This window comes from Helianthus annuus, chromosome 15 (assembly GCF_002127325.2).
Source record: "Helianthus annuus cultivar XRQ/B chromosome 15, HanXRQr2.0-SUNRISE, whole genome shotgun sequence".
NCBI lineage: Eukaryota > Viridiplantae > Streptophyta > Magnoliopsida > Asterales > Asteraceae > Helianthus > Helianthus annuus.
In genome coordinates, this window is record NC_035447.2 from 91,508,160 (window position 1) to 91,517,256 (window position 9,097).

The following is a 9,097-nucleotide window of genomic DNA, read 5'->3' on the forward strand; positions in this document are numbered from 1 at the left end:
ACATCCTATTTCTTCTTTGTTTATTTTTCTAAAACACTTGGATAACCTCTAGGAAGGTTTTCACAAGTTTGCTTGGGCAAACTAAGGTGAAACCTCACCATTTTTGAGGTTCAAAGTGCACTTTAAATTCTGCACATTTTTATTTTTTTAAATCTTCATGTTTTGATAGAAAACTTGATGGAATCTTGTTCCCACCAAGCTCACAACTTGGTCTATGGTTGTGGGTTTGTGTTTAGGGGATTTCCATAAAAATTTTGGGTTCAAACACCCATTTAATTTATGTTTAAACTTGATAATCGAATGATGAAAACAAGCACAAGTCATCATCTTCTATATAATGAACTTGTGACTTGTGAAGTGTGAACAAATGGAGGCTTTGACCTTCCAAAATAAGTTCCACTCCTTCATTTGAACACTTGTATGACTTGATTATATTAGATTTAATTTATCGTTATTCATGACCCTCCCACCATCTCAAAGATGGTGTGTGTAGTGGTGAATCTTATAATGAGGTTTTCTAACCTCCATGCTTGACATACATGATGCTTGACATATATGACAATACTTGATTGGACATAGTCTACGATATATTATTACCTTATGAATATACCTATTATTATATGGAAACATGGCTGAGTTTGTGGTGTTAATCAAGCTATGATTAATCACCATAAACCTAAGCTAACATATCTAAGATTCTAGAGTACTTGTTATGATTCCAATGGGCAAATTGGGACCCATGAAACCACTTGATATGGTGTCATAAACAAACTCTTAGCACTTAGATATTATTTTCATACATACATACTTTGTGTATTTTAATTTCTGAATTCCGACTCTAATCATACCTTGAACTCCAACCCGAATACATTCAACCTCATAATCTCATTCACTCGACAACACTTGGATAATCGGAAGAATTAACAATTTTGTGAGTATACTCGTACTTTTCCCCTTTTATTTTTACCACTTTTGGGGTGTAACATGTTTACCTATTGAAACTTACACATGAACTTTTGTCTAAACACATGAACATTCCTATAACATGCTTGTATATGTGATGACTTGATACTTTAAATTTGGGTGATTCTTATGTGTTGAACTTATCATTAACTTCGTACGAGCCAAACCTTGACATATGTAGCGCTATAGGATTAACGACCCGCCTCTACTGAAACTTTGGTTATGTCATGAGCAAGTTGCGTTTTCTTGGTTTGATATGTTAGACACATGCCATATTTAATGTTTATCTTGAATCGCATGCTTGCTATGAGGGATTGTTCACACTTTTATCTTATGCTATGTATGTACCAAACTTGTATACTCGCCTTTGCTTTTGCATTGAATTGTATTTTAAACATGTTACAGGTTGATGATGAGGAAATGAAAGAGGTAGCACGATGCCTAGATACACACTTTAGACGTTAGGTTTAATATGTTGTATCGAATTTTGGTTATGTTGGTTTGTTATTTTGATTAAACTTGTTGTTATTTGGGATCTTGTATTGATGACTACTTGAAGTTTGGAAATGAAATTTGGATTATTAAATTATTGTCACAAATAGCGTTATGATGTCTCGAGCAATCTTCACACTTCGTCTCATCCCGATGTTTCCGCCATTGGTTGGGGTGTGACAACGATGGGTGCACTTGCCCTTATGTGTGTTTAGTGTTAGTAGAATATCGTGTTTTATAAATTTAAAAATTGACTAATGTGTTAAAAAGGGCTTAAAATATCAACAAAAATATATAACGCTACACACGCATCAAGTTTTTGGCGGCGTTGCCGGGGACACAAGGATTTTAAGAAAGTTAAGAATCAACGGCCTAATCGTTTTTCTTATTTTTCCGTTTTTTAGGATTTTTTTATATTTTTTCAGCTTCTGCAGACTGCAGTACGGGGCCGTGCCCGGTCGGACACGGGCCGTGCCCAGCATCCTTACTGGCAGTTTTTATTTTCTGAGTTACAAAAGGGTGAACACGAGGCCGTGTTGGTGCAGCACAGGGCCGTGTTGAACTTTCCAGTAACAGGGATCCAAAAAATAATCACTGTAACCACGACCACGGGCCGTGCTCAGCGACCACGGGGCCGTGGTGAGACTTCTAACCAGCAATCTTTTTGTTTTTATCGCAGGACTTGGAACCCAGGTGCCGCACCTGAACTTCCTACGCAGTGCATGAGCTCCGGTTCCAATAAAGACATAAAAGAACCTTTAGAGGAACCCGAACGGACCTACTTCCAATGGTGGATCAACGTACCCTAATGGATTACCTACGACCCACGGTACGTAATCTTGGCGCTGCTATTAATGCACCGAATGTCGATGCAAACAACTTCGAACTTCGGCCGCATTTGATACAAATGGTCCAAAACTCCATAACTTTCCATGGGCTTGCGGACGAAGATCCACATTTACATGTTACCAACTTTTTGGAAATATGTGATACTTTTCGGATCAACGGAGCATCGAATGACGTCATCCACCTCCGAATGTTCCCATTTTCACTGAAAGACCGAGCTAAGGCTTGGCTTAACACCCTCCCAAGTGGTTCGGTAAACACTTGGGATGAACTAGCCCAAAAGTTTTTGTATAAGAATTTCCCTCCTTCTAAAACGGCTAAATTAATGACTGAAATTAACACATACTCACAAGAGGACGGGGAATCCTTATATGAAACTTGGGAAAGATTCAAGAAGCTATTAAGAAAATGTCCTCATCATGGTCTTGCGGTATGGGCGTATGGCAACAAGTATCCACTTTCTATAATGGGTTGTTGCCACACACAAGACAAACACTTGACTCTAACTCCGGGGGACATCTAGGTAATCGTCGCCCAAATGAAATTTATAATCAAATTGAGAAAATTGCTCAAAACAATTTTCAGTAGCACACTCCCCGAGGCACAAAATCTATTACCCCGGGCGCCCATAAGGTAGACGAAAGCACTTCTTTACAAACCCAAATCGAGACCCTCTCTTCGAAAATCAAAAAGTTAGAAATGGCAAAAACGGCCTCGGTTACGGCTTGTGAAAGGTGCGATGGGCCACATGAAAATTGGAGTTGTATGAAAGAAATGGATAATCAAACAGAAATGGTAAACTACATTGATAATAGACCTAGGTCGTCAGTTCCTCCAACGGGTACCTACAACTAAGGATGGCGTAACCACCCTAACCTTGGTTGGAGAGAACCCGGCAATAGTAGTAACCAACAAAATCAGAACCAACGAACAAACTTTCAACAACCAAGAAATGAGTCACAAAATTTCTCTCAACAACAAGGGGGATGAGAGAGGCTTGAAGATACTATCTCACGCCTCATCTCCGACTCCGAAAAGAAAAACTTGGATCGATTCCAACAAATGGAATCGGACTTTAGAAATCAACAAGCTAGTATTCAAAACATTGAAAAACAACTAAATCAACTGGCTCAAAATTTCTCCGAGAGACCACAAGGCGCGTTACCCAGCAAAAAACCAACCCAAAGGCGCAAGTGCATCTCATCACATTGAGAAACCGTACCGTAGGTCCCGAGGAGATTCCAGTGACCTCCAATTGAAAAGAGTTCGTCTAACCAAACCACAACTTCACCAACACCCCAAAAAGAGACAACTCCTCCGCCACATCAAGAACCTACCAAGAACCCCCCGGTTCCTTACCCCGGTCGATTAGTTCGCCAAAAGACCTATGAGCAATTCACAAAATTCGTAAAGTTACCAAAACAATTGCACATCAATCTTCCATTTGTGGAAGTCCTCACTCAAATGCCAAAATATTCAAAATTTATGAGAGACTTTCTCACTCATAAAAGGAAAATTGAAACACTACAATTAGTAAATTTAAGTGAAGAATGCTCCGCCGTACTACTTAACAAACTCCCACAAAAGAAAATTGACCCCGAAAGCTTCACCGTCCCTTGTTCAATTGAGGGATCACCCATACGCAATGCGCTAGCCGATCTTGGGGCTAGCATCAATCTCACGCCCGCATCAATGTTTGACCGACTTGGACTAGGTAAAACAAGCCCACAAAGATGAGCATACAACTCGCCGATAGGTCTATCAAGTATCCACAAGGTGTCACCGAAAATCTATTGGTAAAAGTCGGAGACTTTGTCTTCCCGGCCGACTTTGTCATACTAGATATGGAGGAAGATACCGAAGTACCGCTCATTCTAGGAAGACCATTCCTAGCCACCGCTCACGCAATGGTAGACATGAATGGTGGGAAATTAACATTGAGGGTTGGAGACAAAGAGATGGAGTTCAGGGTTGGGAAAATAGTAGAAAATGACGACCCGGTCAACTACATGAATGTCATAGACTCAAGCTTGGATGATGCTCTCCGACGGTGCAACATGAGATAGAGTTCAGGGTTGGGAAAAGAGTAGTTCAGGGTTGGAGACAAAAAATGAAGTCTAGCAATAAACAAACAAGTTCCTCAAAGAAACTTTGTTTGAAAGTGCTTAGTTTGAATAAAATTCACAAAAACACAAAGTTTTACGAAGACCGACGCTTTTTACGCTTTTAGCCCTTTTTACTAACCACTAACCCCAAAACCACCTACCTTTAACCCAAGCCTAACCCTTCCCCAAGTCCTCTTGATATTTACAAAGGTTTATAGTTAAAAAGGAGGAGATTGATTGCTTGGAAAGCATATGGTAGAAGTAAGTTCCATGCCGGTCTCGAGTGTTTCAAAAAAATACATCTTCGGCCGAGTGTTGAGTGATCTCCCGTGAGGTATGTGAACTTGTATATAAATGGAATTTTAAAGAGGCATGTTATGACCAAATAAGTAATTTCTCTTATGAAACGTTCTAAATAAATCATAACGGATAGGATTGTAAATAGTATAAAAATAAAACCCAATAAATATCTCGGATTCCCGACACTCAAGACAAGCCCAAAACTTCTCTTCTACCCATTCCATTTGTGTGTGTAACCACATAATAAAGAGTTTTGCTTGAGGACAAGCATAGATTCAAGTGTGGGGTATTTGATGTGTGTAAAATGCAACATATAAATTACATCAAATAGGGCATAAAACTAACCCTTTTTAGTACTAATGTTGGAAAAAGTGTTCTTTTGTCATCCTGTTGTATTTTCAGGACCAAACGAGCTTAAATGAACAAAAGGAACAAATATGCAGCAAAATATAACATAAATACAAAGAAAAGGAATTAACGTGGCATGTCCGACCCCTCGACAGCATCTTCCCAAGCAAAAACAAGAAACAGAAGGCTGACCACGGCCCCGTGCCCAGCGGACACGGGGGCGTGGCCAGGTGTCTGTAGAAAATGACAAAGTTGTGGAAGCTTCTATTCCCAGGAAGGGGGCGTGCCCAGCTCAATACGGGCCGTGGTCAACACTAAGATTCGTAGAATCTTGTAAATCTTGATAGTACAGATACGCTTCTACACACGGGGTCGTGCCCAGCGAACACGGGGGCGTGTGGAGCCTAATGCAGATAATTGTAATTAATGAAGAAAGAGAAAGTGGATGGCCACGGGGCCGTGTCCGGGCTTCTGTACAGGCTATAAATAGGGGTGCTTGGTTCACTTCAAAGGTATCCCTTGGCAAACCACCTCTCTACCACTTCACCAGCACTCCACCACCATTACAACACCAACATCCACCACCATCATCCATCATCCACCTTAGAGTGTGTGTAGTAGTCTCGAGATCTAAGATTGATAGCAAGAGTTCTTGACAATCAAAGGCCATGTTTGCCTAAGTCTCTTACCTCACTTGGTGAAGACAAGCATTTAATGTAAACTTTTGATTTTTAATCTTTTCACACTTTTGATGAAACGAACTTACTTTTTAACGAAAACCTTTTTCCTACACCAATTTACAAAACACGCGGGCAAGAAGTCTTCATGGGAACCGACAATCTTTGACTTACATGAATTTTTTTTTAACAAAAGTAGCATTTCAATCATTACAAAAATACATTATGCTTAACCAATTAGTACTTTATATCCTCTTACATACACAACTATATTCTACCCTTTCAACCAAGGTCAACCTAATTTTGATTCGATAAACTCAATGTTTCATTTAAACAACAATACATGCATATCATCGTACACATTTTGGTCGATACCTCGCGATAACATCATTTATATCATTCGTATTTACGTACTCGACCTTTTGAATGTTTTATACACTTAGATCCGTGGTGTCCCAACAAACACTATTTACGCAATATTTATTTTTCATACCTACACCTATGTTCATACGTCTTATACTTGTACTTATACGCATACTACTTATACGTTTTACGCTTCTACTTGTACACATACTACTTACACGTTTTATGTCTATGCTCATACATACATGCGTATTCATAATTAAACTTATGCTCATACTTTCATCCTTACTCATGATTCATATATTCATACCTATACGCGAGCGCAACCCGAGGGATTCGCTTGCGTGGGTCCCACACATACTTAAACATGGACTTGCTTATATACTACATTCTTGTACGTACACATTCTAAATTTTTTTTATGTATACCCCGATTCATACACAACTAGTACAAGCTATGCGGATCATGCGACGATCAAAATAATCACGGGTGCACACGGGATTATAGTGATAGGCGTATGAGAACCATAGAGTGTGCTACTTCGTATGGTAATACACGAAACGTAACATGACACCGAAGACGAAACGAACGTAACATGGTCAAAACATGGTGGATACGCCACTGGTACTTCCTATATATAAGTGTTTTCACCATGTTACCAAACTTTCGTAAAACGTGCCATGAGAAATTCAGTGTTTTACAGACCTTTTAGACCTAATACAAGCTTTAAACAACTCACAAACGCATCATATCCGATTATCCATGCCGAGACTTCATCTTTAACACGCTACTTTCCTCTATCTAATACTTATATCATTCATATACTTGCATTCATTTAGTGTCAATTGTTCACCCCATACTCCTATTATTCTCCATTATCCTTTCTTTCATATGAACCCCGTTCACATTCAAACTTATTTAAACTCCTTTGCCTATGCGCACGCATACCCGTTTTACCTATGCTTAAACGCCTCAACCCATTTTAGTCAAACAAATTCCTATCCTATCGTTCTTCAAAATTTCGTACTTTTCTAAACGTTTCAAAACTCCCAAGTCTCGATTCTTTTAGCCAAAATGCTTTTTCTCCAAGGTCTTCCTCTTGAATGAATTTCGGGACGAAATTTCCTAAAGGATGGGAGAATGTAACGCCCTGCGTTATCATACTTGCTATATTTGGAAACCCTTGCTTGGAATCCTATTTTTTTCGTATTTCGTTTCAAACCATTGTAAATCCGAGACTTTGATCATAACAAAATGAATCTTTTATATGGAATACTATTTTTTTCATACATGCTTATGCGTGTTGCAATACTCGGGTTATGCGTTACCGATCTCGAATGCATGCGCGCAACCGATACTCGACATACTTGCACTCGTAACTTATGCATGTTTGTTAACTATTAAATACGTGGTTAATTTTAATAATCTAATAATAATAATAATATAATAATAATAACATATAATAATAATATGTTAAACATCAACGTATAGTTGATGTTATGTATATCATATTGAAAAACAAAAAAAAAAGAAATAGGTAAAAGAATGTTATGTCTGCCAATGGCAGCGATTGGAAGCTGCCAAACTTAAATTGTGTTGCTTTAATTGTTTAGACACCTAGCCACATGATGTTCTATATATTATCTATATATTTAAATACACTAACTCAAAATATTATATGTGCTAAACCCCACTTATATGTTAACAAAAAAAAAGATATAAAATGGCTGAAAAGCCTGTTCGATCGCTGCCTTAATTGGCGGAACTGTTTTGTTTATTATTTCAAATAACTAACCACCACCACATGCATTAATTCACCATTAATGTATAATAATGTCATATTTTGCTAACACTTGTTTTAATGTTCAATAATAAAAAAAATAATAATAATAATTACTTAAGGCTGGTTAACAACCATTTTCGGCCAGCACCACAATTAGAAGTTTTTTTTTCTTTTTTTTTTATTCATTTAAACCCCCAACCAATTATATTAATTGCAACCAACTCAACCCTAACTCAATCCCTATATATACCCACTTATGTCCAGCCATTTTTTACACTTTTACAACCTTCAAACACTTCAAAAACACTCCTCAATTCAGCCCTTTTCAGCAGAATCTGGACAGCAACATTCAGCCTTTTTAAGTGACTTTCAACTCACTTCACATCCTATTTCTTCTTTGTTTATTTTTCTAAAACACTTGGATAACCTCTAGGAAGGTTTTCACAAGTTTGTTTGGGCAAACTAAGGTGAAACCTCACCATTTTTGAGGTTCAAAGTGCACTTTAAATTCTGCACATTTTTATTTTTTTAAATCTTCATGTTTTGATAGAAAACTTGATGGAATCTTGTTCCCACCAAGCTCACAACTTGGTCTATGGTTGTGGGTTTGTGTTTAGGGGATTTCCATAAAAATTTTGGGTTCAAACACCCATTTAATTTATGTTTAAACTTGATAATCGAATGATGAAAACAAGCACAAGTCATCATCTTCTATATAATGAACTTGTGACTTGTGAAGTGTGAACAAATGGAGGCTTTGACCTTCCAAAATAAGTTCCACTCCTTCATTTGAACACTTGTATGACTTGATTAGATTAGATTTAATTTATCGTTATTCATGACCCTCCCACCATCTCAAAGATGGTGTGTGTAGTGGTGAATCTTATAATGAGGTTTTCTAACCTCCATGCTTGACATACATGATGCTATATGACAATACTTGATTGGACATAGTCTACGATATATTATTACCTTATGAATATACCTATTATTATATGGAAACATGGCTGAGTTTGTGGTGTTAATCAAGCTATGATTAATCACCATAAACCTAAGCTAACATATCTAAGATTCTAGAGTACTTGTTATGATTCCAATGGGCAAATTGGGACCCATGAAACCACTTGATATGGTGTCATAAACAAACTCTTAGCACTTAGATATTATTTTCATACATACATACTTTGTGTATTTTAATTTCTGAATTCCGACTCTAATCA

The 9,097-nt window shown here is 37.8% G+C and overlaps 1 non-coding gene across 1 annotated transcript; it reads right to left on the reverse strand.

The window, feature by feature from the left end:
* Positions 1-2,620: 2,620 nt before the first annotated feature.
* LOC118487741 lies at positions 2,621-2,727 on the reverse strand. Its single transcript, XR_004882684.1, has one exon. It is a non-coding gene; the product is annotated as a small nucleolar RNA R71 (small nucleolar RNA).
* Between the last annotated feature and the right edge of the window lie 6,370 nt (positions 2,728-9,097).